The sequence below is a fragment of the Danaus plexippus genome, chromosome 24 (genome assembly GCF_018135715.1).
Source record: "Danaus plexippus chromosome 24, MEX_DaPlex, whole genome shotgun sequence".
Lineage (NCBI taxonomy): Eukaryota > Metazoa > Arthropoda > Insecta > Lepidoptera > Nymphalidae > Danaus > Danaus plexippus.
The window spans coordinates 5,001-17,239 of record NC_083552.1 but is presented as its reverse complement, the minus strand read 5'-3'; the positions used below and the strand labels follow the sequence as shown (position 1 = coordinate 17,239).

The 12,239-nt window shown below is 37.1% G+C and overlaps 1 long non-coding RNA gene across 1 annotated transcript; it reads right to left on the bottom strand.

Moving 5' to 3' along the window:
* Positions 1-393: 393 nt before the first annotated feature.
* On the bottom strand, positions 394-2,123 carry LOC116775953 (uncharacterized). Its single transcript, XR_004353876.2, has 3 exons — positions 1,939-2,123; positions 931-1,077; positions 394-678 (listed from the first exon to the last, which is right to left on the bottom strand). It is a non-coding gene; the product is annotated as an uncharacterized LOC116775953 (long non-coding RNA).
* Between the last annotated feature and the right edge of the window lie 10,116 nt (positions 2,124-12,239).

Below are 12,239 nucleotides of genomic sequence, written 5' to 3'. Positions count from 1 at the left end.
GTAGGTGGTGTAAATAATATTATATAAAGATTACTAAATAAATGTAGAAATAGATATTTGAAAAACGGTTTAACAAAGTTACAAACTCTATGGAAATAAATATCAAAGGTGTTGAAATTGGAAAATCCTAAAACTTCCATAAAATTTTTTCACATAACCTCGAAGCGTATGGAAAACATTCACGTTGTTTATGTTGTGGTTTTGTTCGTTTTTATCTTTTGTATTTGTGTTTCACTACATTTTATGTATACAGATCACCCTATGTCACAAATGCTCCACGAAATATGCTTTTTCTTATGTTTAATACTTTGTTGGAGACCAATAAATGATGATTATTATTATTTATACTTCACTGTATAACAAGTTAATTTCTTAATAAAACAATTTTTTTTTAATTCTAACATTTATTTATTGTTGTATCATAATAGAATTGCCAAAATAGAGACTAATCGTTTTTTTTACCACTAAGGACTAAGTAATTTTGTTGACAGTAACTTAAAATAAGAAACTTTTTAAAATTTAGAATACGGTACCATATTAAATCATTAAACGACTCAAAACTAGAATTCAAAAGAAAAATAAAATAAATCATTTAGTCAATTAAACATTTGTCAGGCACCACGCGTTGAGTTCCAGCCGGATTGATCACCTGGTATTGTTGCGAAGTAGTTTTCGGTACTAAAAAAATTACACGATATAATAGTAAAATAATCATCATCGAAAAAGATATAGGTTTCTAATATTAATGAATAAATGATGTCTATGAATATTATTTTAAATAACAAAGCCTCATCGTACAAGGGCTTTATTATCAAATTATATTTTGATAAAATATAAGAAAGAAACATGTAATGATATAAGAAAACGTAAAAAAATCTGTAAATAACTTGAACACTTCTGAACCGCGCAGTAAGTGCAGGTTGTACTTACAAGTTACTTCCGCTCCAGGGTCTACAGGATCTGTACATCAAGCACTTTATGAAATCGTATCCATACAGTGTGTTGTTGGTCCAGTCGTATTCATTCTGGGCCGACGTCGCCACCAACAACATCGCTAAGAGTAACACGATCTTCATCCTACACACAATACACACGTTATATGTAGGTCTATACATTTATAAAAACATCCTTTAAAGCAATCGATTATTAAAAAGATATCATGTTAAGAATGAAGTGATTTTATTTTTTTATTAATATGTTGTGCTCGTTCAGAATAAAATAGCAGAAGCTACACCGTTACAACTGAATGTAACAACTGACCCACGACCAGTCGACTGAGCCGTCGACAGTTTACTGTAGACCTTGACGAAAAAGCTTTTAAACTGATCCAAAGATACTGAAAAGTAAGTTACATTTAAAAAATATCCGGCTTTTACATCTTTTAATCTTGTTTTTGGAATTTTTCATTTAGGATTTTTAGCGGCCGTAATTGTATTTACATAAATAATAATAAATACTGTTAATACCGTTGATGGTAACACCATTACCACACAATTACCATTAAATAAACACGTACTTAATATTTACTACTTCAGCAAGCTATTTTATTCTAGTTTTAATATGATAATCTTCGGTGTTGTGACCACAGTTATATCAAGACAGCAAACATGCGATGCCGTCTCGTATCGCCAATGAAATAAAATATTTGGAATAAAAATCAAAACAAATCGGAAGAATAACTACTCATTTACACTTATATGTACTATGTTATATTTTGGAAACTTGTGGGGTTCTGAAACCTCTACATATTTAAGAAATAAAATCCAATGAAGTAATCATTATTACAAAATAATAATTAATTTTGTAGTAAAATTGAAGACATTTTTATAAACATATTTGTACATAAAATATTAAAATAAATTTGTTTTGAAAAACAAAACAACTAAACTGCAAAACACTACACAAAGGCTACGCTTTTTCTTTATTTTTAAAACTTACCTTGATTGGATGTTAGAGCCTTGTATTTACAAAGAAACACTAGAATAGAACTAATTGTGTATAATAAACAACAGTTCAAAAGTATTTACAAATTATTTATGGGAATGAACTTTTTATAATAAAACAAGACACTCTACCATCCAACGACTGGCGCCTTGACAATACAATTTATATGACGAGCGATGTGCAAATTTTCAATATTAATAGGACAAATGATAATTATTTTATTTTATGTGTTTGTGAAGGAAGATAAGCTAATGGCATTATATATTGCTTAGTAATGAGCAGTATATAATTAATCAACAATTATTTGAAGTGTTTTGTCGCCTACATGTGCGATAAACCAAGCTCGCAAGACAGCGATAAAAACAAAACATGTTTATAATCGAAAAAGACAGAAAAACTAAAAATATGTGAATTACCAGAAAACAAAAAATAGCAAATAGATTTTTAAAATTAAAGGTTGTTTTCCTGTCGCTGTGGACTTCAAATGGTATCTGTAGAAAACAGTACATTAACTGTAACAATCAAGACTTATAAATCACAACTTATTTCACTGGCTTCAGGGCCTTTAATACGAAAAATATACATTAATTTAAAAAAGCAATAAAATATGGATTTTTTTGTTAAACTGCACTTAACAAAAGAAAACATCTTAAATCTATTTAGGACTATAGTCTAAGTCTTGGATATGCAAATTCTTATAAATTTAACGCTTAAATGACCGAAAAGAAATAGTTTTTTTTTAAGTATATTACAGTTTACACCATATCTTCTTAATATTGTCGCTGTAAAAAATAGGCATAATATAACAGACCTACTCATCACAATATTGAGTAAACAATTTATTTAATATAAAATAAAATAAAATTAGTCTATGCAAACTATTTCCAGAAGTAACGCAAATTGATATTGTTTGCTGAGCATAAACGTTTTGTTAAAATGACAGTTGGCAAATATTTACAACACTTTAACAACGTTATCTTTTACTGGATCACCTCAAAAATGATATTTGATATTAATATGTTTTATACATTTGTGAAACATTTTATACATTTGTGGTTTTGCACGCAGCTTCTGTCCCTCTTGGTTATCATTGCATATGTTGTGTACATATTATTATTTTCTTCTTGTTGTAATCCCTTCAGATATTATGCTTCTCTACATGCCTCACATAGCCCAGTATACTCAGATTCGGTGCTAGAGAGGGCGACACATTTCTATTTTTTGCATTCCCATGATATCACACCATCAGATAACAAATAACACATTCCAGTATATGAACTCCTATCTGTAGAGTTAGAAGCCCAATCAGCGTCTACATAGCCTGTTATTTATGAATTACTTTTTTTAAAATATTAGATTCCATGACTTTTAGTTCGTTTTAGATATATTAACTCTCTTTCCATATTCTCAATATTATTTTTTTTGTGGCAGTTATTAAATTGACTTATAAAAACATATAGAGTAACTAATATCTGGTGTAGGTAATATTGTCAGGTGCATCAAACCGTCAATCAATTACATTATTGGACTATTTACACGAACTTGGCCTTTGTTTACAATTAATTTAACCTTCATTTATGTCTCAGCTGTGTTACAATCATTTCAAATAAATTTATTCAACATTTGATCAATATAAGTTTCCTGACATAACTTATTGATCAATTTTATCTTACATATCCTTTATCTTTATTGAAAGTGACATTCATTCCAAGAAATGGGTTAACTTCACCTAAGTCTTTAATATTAAAGTCACAACATAAATTCTGTTTTAAAATTTTAGTTTCAATTTTATCACTACAAAATATAAAGAAATCGTCTACATAGCAATGGTTTTACATTTGCCTGCTTAAGACCATAAATTCCCTTTTTTAATTTTGAATAACTTATCAACCGAACTACTACTATTATAACAATCTGGCAATTTTATATAAACTCCATAATAGTACCATCTGTTGGTACATCCACGAGTTCCCATGCTTTTTTTTCTGACGACTATTGCTAATCCTGCACTGCCGCTAGCCACGGTGCTTTCTCAGAACTTTCCAAGGCTTTCTGCAATGATATCTCACCAGTGAACATTTTTGTCATTTTTTATATAAGTACTTAGAAATCCATATCTTTTTGCAAGAAACACTCAAAATCTTGACATTATCGAGTGTAATGGAATCTTTGTCTGTTGCATCAGACTCAAAGGTATTGGAGTAGTATGACTCCGTATACTACTTACTAAGCATATATATATCTAGTATATATATGTATGTCAGCTAGTCGTACTCGGGCTATCGAACAGTTGGGAAATAAATATTAAGCAGACAGTATGTTTGTTAATTGAAATATTTAAAATAATACATTGTCATTTATACTAAAAATTACGTAACTATAATTAAGCGTCGGACTTGACCGTTCTGCGCGGGAGTCTCCGCCCAGTCATTAGCGTAGACAAAAGACGGGTCCGCGGCCATTTCGATTAGGGCGGTGTTAACTATTGCTAATGACCAGGCGTAGATATTTGGTTTGTTTTGCACACGGCACGCTCTGATGCAAAATCGTTATCTAATAAAATCTTGTGCTGCGTTTAGACTACCGAACTGCACTTGCTTGGTCGCCACAGTATCTAAAGTAACATTTTCACCAGGTACATGCAGATAACACTATTATCTGTGTTCAAGCTCTCTCATTGCTCGAATGAATCTTCCTGAAGTGTCAATACGTCTTCCCCTACTGGAACCATATTCACATCATCTACACAATCTTCTTGTACATCCAGAACATTCCTTGTCTCTTCCTTCTCCAATACCATGACATATTGTCTGACAGTGATGACATTAGACTTTGGGTTGTAAATCATGTACCCGTTGACATCATTGGAATATAGTTGACTGATCTGTCATCTGATAAGCATCGGCGGCCTCAGAACTTAATGGCAAAAATATAAAAGTACTAGGTAAGGAGTTGTAAAAGTAAAGTAAAGTATTTATTATTTGGTAAATAACACGAAATGATAAGCAAGGGGCTTATAGCTTTGCGATTGGATACAATGGTCGTCCAGTTCAGGTGTGTGTTGACTGGAAGAAGCCCACTCGCAAGCCCTGAGAATGGCGAGATCCAGGCTAAGTCCAGGGAGATGAACAAGTTGAGTGCGAGAGCAAAAGAGGTGGACACTGTCCTGAACCCTCTGATGACCCTGAGGGCAAAATATCTCTGCATAGAGAGCAGCCTCTTCCTCACGTACTTCTTATCGGCCACATGGCCCCAGATTCCGGCAGCGTATGTTATGGTAGGTTGTATAACCTGCAAGTATATTGTGCGAATATTTTCGGGGTGGGCCCCCCATGTGTGTCTGCAAAACAAGGAGAGTCTATAGAAGATTTTGGTGGCACTGAATATTATGTGGTTTATATGTTCTCGAAAGTTGAGTTTTTTTTTTTTCATCCAAAATCACAACAAGAAACTTTATGCTTTTCTGGAAGTGTACGGTGTGGGAGTCCATGGTGAGGTGTATCTGTTTGGCTTTAGGGTCTCAGGAAAGTCCTCCATGTGAGCCCGTAGCTCCTGTCTAACGTCTGTTAATGTCGAGTCGTCGGGATAGAAGTTGTCAAGTAGGGCTCTGGTTGTATCGGCTAGATCTGTGGTGTAGCTGCCGCCGACCTTAAGCGTGACTGGTGGGTGTCGTGGAGCCGATGCTCTGCTAAGTCGGTTGGTCAGAGTCCAGACATTCTCCTTGGTTTATAGTTCTCAAAACTCCTTGGAGTGGGAAGTCGACTCCGCTTTGAGTTCAGCGGCGTATTGCTTTTTGAGGGTGAGTAACTGTTCGGCGAAGGTGCCAAGGCGGTTAGCCGCCTTGGCTGCATGTAGTGTGCGGTGGGTGTGTATGACCTCCCGTTTGCGAGCCTCTAAGGCCTCTGTCCTTGGAGGTTTGCATTTCGCTCCGGGTGACCTGACGGGCGTGGAGTCCCTGCAGGCGGTGTGTATACATTCGATGATGGTGTCGATAAGAGACTCAAGTTGTCCAGTGTCCAGTGCGTGGATGTCTAATTCAGATGTGTCACTGCTCGTGAATTGTGTGAGAATTGAGTCTTTGCCTGTAAGTCTTGTATTTGATGTAATGAAAAGGCAATCTAGTATATATATGTATTGTAATATAATTTACAATTTAATCATTGAGACGAGATTACAGTGCTAAGTTCCGATGGTGACTGTCGACCGAAATATAATAATTTATTTATTTAGTATGTAACATATCAAATATCGGTTTGTTTCTAAGTGCCAATATGGAATGTGATTTTCGCTTACATTAATAACATCATAATATATAAAACGTAGGCGCATCACTTCCCTTCCTTTAAAAAAAATAATAACATATAATATAATGACGTATTATTATAGGAGTAGAAGTAAACAATTTAACAAAATATAATGCAAAATTGAATTACCTACTACGAATATATAAAACAAAAATATTTTACAATAATCTAAATTAAAAAAAAATACCTTTAATGTATTTCATTAATGTATTTCATTATTTAAAGAATTAATGTTATAATAAAAAAAAATATAGAGTACAACAATAAAAAAAGATACATGAATGGGTGTACATTCCTAAATTTAAATTTTTTTCTTTAATTTTTAATTTCTTTATACGGCACAATATACCAACATAAGTTGCACTTCACTGTATTAAGAACATTTATTCATAACATAAATGTAAATTGAACAACACATGTTCAGTTTTTAAGCTACCGAATATGTAGGCACTGCGTGAGGTGGCTGAGGTGGGTCGCGACCGCTACGGCTAGCGCGTAACCCCTGGATTTCGCTTCTCAGGAACTTGGTGTACCCTTGTTTGCAGTATTTCCAACATATCCAACAGGTGAAAATGATGGCAGTCGTGATGATTAGCATGACTATAAGGTTTAATTTGTCATAGGTAATCCCATGAAGTATGTTTGTGTCCGCTTGATTTTGGGAAATGATAATTTCTTCATTGCTTTGTGGTTTTCCCATCTTGATATTTGTCGGATGTTGTCGGTTGTTGTCGGATGGAAGTATGAATAATAATAAAAAGTTTAATAATTAAGACATAAATCTCACTGTCGGCTTGATGAGTCGTCCGTATCGGGTTCGGATCAGGCTGTTATTGTTACCATGCTCCTCGCTGCAGTTGCTATGCTCCCTAGAAGTTGTTGTGAATTCTTCGCCTTTTTTTGGCGGAGCGTATTGTATTTCTGAGTCATTGTGCATTAGAAATGCAGGTTTCAATCGATCGATTGAGATTGTTTTAATATTATCGGATATCATAATTTTAAAATGTTTATCCCCTCTCTCTATGACTATATGGGGCCCAAAGTAAGGGGTTTGTTTGGGATTTTGTGACATGGTCGCAACGTACAAATACGTGAGAACACGATGATAAGGCTGGGTGTAAAAATATATTTCCTTGTCTGTGCGGTCGCTTTGGTACGGCAGCAAGGTTATGATTGTGCATACGCAGATCTTGCAATAGTATTTCGTTATCCGGAAATGCTTGCTTTGACGACTCAAAGAAATCTATTGGTAATTTTAGAGTAGTGCCATAAACCATTTCAACGGCAGAAATGCCTGTATCGTCTCGTAAACATGCTCTGAGGCCGAATAAAGCGGTTGGTAGCTCCTTTACCCAATTTTCGGTATTTCCACGTGACATCTGTGCTATTTTTAGCGTTCTGTGCCACCTTGCTATTGGCTTGTGGATGGTAAGCGGTAGTGCGAATTATCGATATTCCTCAATATTTTGTCAATTTACAAAAAAAGATTTGATTCAAATTGACGACCTTGGTCTGTAGTAATTTTGGCGGGACAACCGAATCTTGTAATCCATTGAGTATATAAAGCGCATGCGACGCTTTCTGCGGTAATATCCTTTAAACATTCAGCCACACGGCCACCCAGTCGCTCTATGTATCATAGTCAATATGTATCTATAACCTTGACAATACTTTAAGGGATCGACAATGTCCACATGTAGATGTTCAAAACGGCTACAAGGTGGAAAAGAGCCGAGGAGAGATATTGTATGGCGTTGAATTTTTGGCAATTAACGAAGGCTTTCGTCCACTCATTAATGTCCGAATTCATAGATTCCCAAAAATATCTATTTGTTATAATTTCGCAATATATTGGTTCACAATTAGGATACACGATGGTTTTAAAATTTACATTTTTAGATTTTAACAAGTATTTCAACTCTTCATCGTTTTTTTGAGCCTTAGATAATTTTGTATAGTCGATTGGCGAAGGCATGTCTATTTCTTCGATTCTTGATAAGGCATCCGCCACGATATTTAGTGAGCCTTGAATGTATTCTATTGATTTACAAAATTGACTTATGAAATCCAGGTCTCCGTAGTCCGTAGTCCGTAGGAGGCTTATGGTCCGTAAAAACGGTCACTTGTTGACCTTCAATCATGTACTTAAAATGTTTACAGCCATATATATGGAGAGTAGTTCCCGGTCATAAACACTTTAACGTTGCTGAGCTTCTCTAAATTTACAGGAAAAGAAGGATAGTGGTTTCCATTTTTGATCAATTTTTTGTTGAAGGACGCGCCTGCGCACATGATGGATGCGTCAGTCATTATAGCTAAAGGAGCTCCGGAAACAGGATACGACAGCAAAACAGCCTCTTTTAAATTATTTTTACACAATTCGAATACTTCTTCGGCCTCTTTGCTCCACTTGATTGGGGTTCTATCGTTGCGTTTTGTACTATGTAAATATGTATTCAAAATTACATGGTATGTAGCGGCATTAGGTAAATGATTTCTGTAAAAGTTAATCATTCCCATGAAGCGGAGCAATTGTAATACTGTTTTTTTCTTGGGATAGTCTGTAATAACCTTGACTCTATTACTCAAAGGTCGTATGCCCTCTTTAGATACGTGGTATCCCAAAAAGTCTATTTCCGCTTTTCCAAAATCGCACTTAGCTAAGTTAATTGAAACGCCGTATTGATGAATGCGTTTGAAAACAGTCGCTAAATGCATTCGATGTTCCGATTCAGAGTTTGAAAAAATAATACTATCATCAATGTAATTAAATATAAAGTCCAGACCTTCAAAAACGACATTTTTCATAAAGCGCTGAAAAGTTTGGGCTGCGTTCCTTAAACCGAAGGTCATTCGTGGGAATTCAAACAGGCCAAACGGAGTTATTAATGCGTTTTTTTTCAATATCGTCCGGCGCAGTCGGAATAAAGTGGTATGCACGATGTAAATCAATTCGGGAAAATATCTTTTTTCCAGACAGTAGGTATGTAAAGTAGGTATGTAAAGTGTATACGAGGTATCGGGAATCTATCTGGCTTCGTGATAGCATTGAGACTGCGATAATCGCCGCAAGGTCGTATTTCTCCATTCTTTTTAGCAACCACATGAAGTGGACTAGCCCAGCAACTCTTCGAAGGTCTACATATGCCTATTTCTTGCATATACTCGAACTCTTTCTTGACTTTCATATATTTGTCTGAGGAAAAGGTCGAGCGCAGGCGAAGACAGGGGGTCCAGTAGTCTCGATGTGATGCATAACGTTACGTTTTGGCACATCCTTGTAGCACATAGGTTTTGTTATATCGGGATAAGCTGACAATAAATCGTAGTATGGGTTGTTGACCTGTATTGTTTTGATAGTGTCTTTTTTACAATTTACCATAGACCCAATAACGTTTAGACTCGTAACAGAATCGATAAGTCTTCGACCGCTGACATCTACTAAGAGTTTGTGGTGATTCAAAAAATCGGCACCAAGGATTGGCTGTTTTACGTCCTCGAGTACAAAATTCCACGCATGAGGTCTTCTTAATTTAAAATTTAACTCTAAGCGTTTAGTTCCATATGTTCATATTTCCCTTCCGTTTGCGGCATACAGTCTGTAGTTGTCACTTTCGCTATGTGTATAGGTTTTTTTTTAACAGCAAGCAAAACAGAAATGTTGGCTTCCGTGTAAACCAAAAAACGTAGGCCACTGTTTAAGTCGGTCACGCACAGGCTGTGGGATGGTAAAAGGGTGCAGACATCCGCCGCTGACTGCACCTTATTTAGTTTTCCTGCTTCTGGGTATTTTGTTAATTCCATGCTCACGGCTCTGAACATATGTTAGTTCTATGGCGAAATTGGGCATGATAATAGCAAAGATCGTGGACGCTCCGCTATTTACGTCGTGTTATATTACAGCCACGCGATTTTGATCGGTGGCAATTGTGAATATTATAAATTCGCTTTTTGTTTTGAAATATTTGCATGTTCTGCAATTCCATTACTTGTAGAGACAACTGAGCCACTTGTGCTTGTAACACGGCAAGGTTATCAGCTAACGTCGACGGTTTGCTACTAACGTCCGCTACTTGAAACAGCCTTGAAGTCTCCATAATTTTTGTCGTAATAATCACGTCGGGGTCACCAATTTGCCTAATAGTCGTGTAGTTGATGTAATGAAAAGGCAATCTAGTATATATATGTATTGTAATATAATTTACAATTTAATCATTGAGACGAGATTACAGTGCTAAGTTCCGATGGTGACTGTCGACCGAAATATAATAATTTATTTATTTAGTAGGTAACATATCAAATATCGGTTTGTTTCTAAGTGCCAATATAGAATGTGATTTTCGCTTACATTAATAACATAAAAATATATTAAACGTAGGCACAACTTTTTGAAGAGGCGCCAATTCGCTTTGTTATTCTTGTAAAGGAAGGTGGTTGTGTTGAGATGTTGAGAAGTCTATGATTTGTTTTGAGAATGCGAGTGTGTATATGTGTATTCGATTGCGTTGTGTTGCGGTGAGGGACAAGCGTCCAGGTTCACCTTCCAGTCTGATACTTGTTCGTAGATTAGTGACGAGACAAGTGTGATGTCGATTATGGAGGAGCGCACATGACCGTGGGTGATAGTTTCGAATGTGGGTGTATTGCCCACATTGCACACCTGAAGATCGTGAATGAGAGAGAGGTCGGTGATATCCCTCCCTCTTGCGTTCATGCGTTCGCTCTCCCAGAGTGGGTGCCAACCATTGAAGTCGCCACCGATGATGCAGCGGGTGTTGGTGTTGTTCTTGAGAAGGTGTTCTAGTATATGTAGTGTAACCGCCTCATCGGCACTGGGCTCGATGTAGACGTAGGCGATGAGTGTCTGTTGGTGTCTATGTAGTGCCCGAACCACACATAGGTTAGGGGTAGAGAATTGGGAGAGCCCGAGGAATGCGGTCTGGGTTTTGGCCAATATGCACGCCTTGACCCTCCTATCGGGTCCGCTAGGGAACTGAAAGATCTCCAGCCCTCTAACGGCCCCGACCTCGATGCCCCCCCCTTTCCCGTGTACGGCTAGGACACCAAGGCTACGTTGTGTTCGCTATTGATAAAATATGTGATGAACTCTTTAAGAGAGTGTATGGATCTGTCTAGGTTACATTGCAAAAAAAAAAAAAATTAGATGTAGATCCATAATCGACTGAATTCAGGGTTCTGGATTTGAATGTGCGTAAGATGGGGCATGTCTGTGACGTAGCTTTGTGTGTGGTGGGGTGATTATTATTAAATCTGACATTGTGTTGGGTACAGTTGAAACACTTAGGAGGGTGCGGAGTGTCCTTGGTTTTACATTGGTCTAGTGTGTGGTTGTCTGATGCACAGTGAGAGCATCGTGTGACTTCAGTCCGGCAGTTTTTTTTTTTTGACATGCCCGAAGCTGAGGCACTTCTGACACTGTAAGAATGGGGAAAAGTCTTCCGCGTGGACCTTCTGGAAGTCCAGGCAGACTCTCCCCATTTTAAGTATGCATTTCCAGATAGCTGGATTAGCCACAAGGACGGCGTTGTAAAGGTGAGTGCTTCTGTTGTTGCCTCTTTTGAAGCGGAAAGTGATGTCGGTGTCGTTGAAGGTATGGAGTTCCGGGTTTTGTCGCAGGAGGGTGCTCACCAGATCCTCAGGTGCCATGTCGGAGCTAACTCCCTTCAGCAAGAGCATTGGTTTTAGTTACCTGGCTGGTTCGGCTGTCACTGGCGCGTCTGATTTGCTACGAAGCTTCGTGAGAGCGTCGTCGCATTGCGCCTGTGTGTCGAACTCTACTCTGATTTTATTGTTCGAGACCGGTGAGACCTTCGCCGGAGCATAAGTGCAATCTCTGAAGGAGATGCTCTTTTTGAAGGCCTCAACGGCCTCCTGTCTACTTTTAGTGGGATGTTTAGTCGCGACTAGGATGGCGGGGCGGGTGACTGGGATGGGTTTGGGCTGGACGGGAGCGGGGGGCGTGCGCCTGAC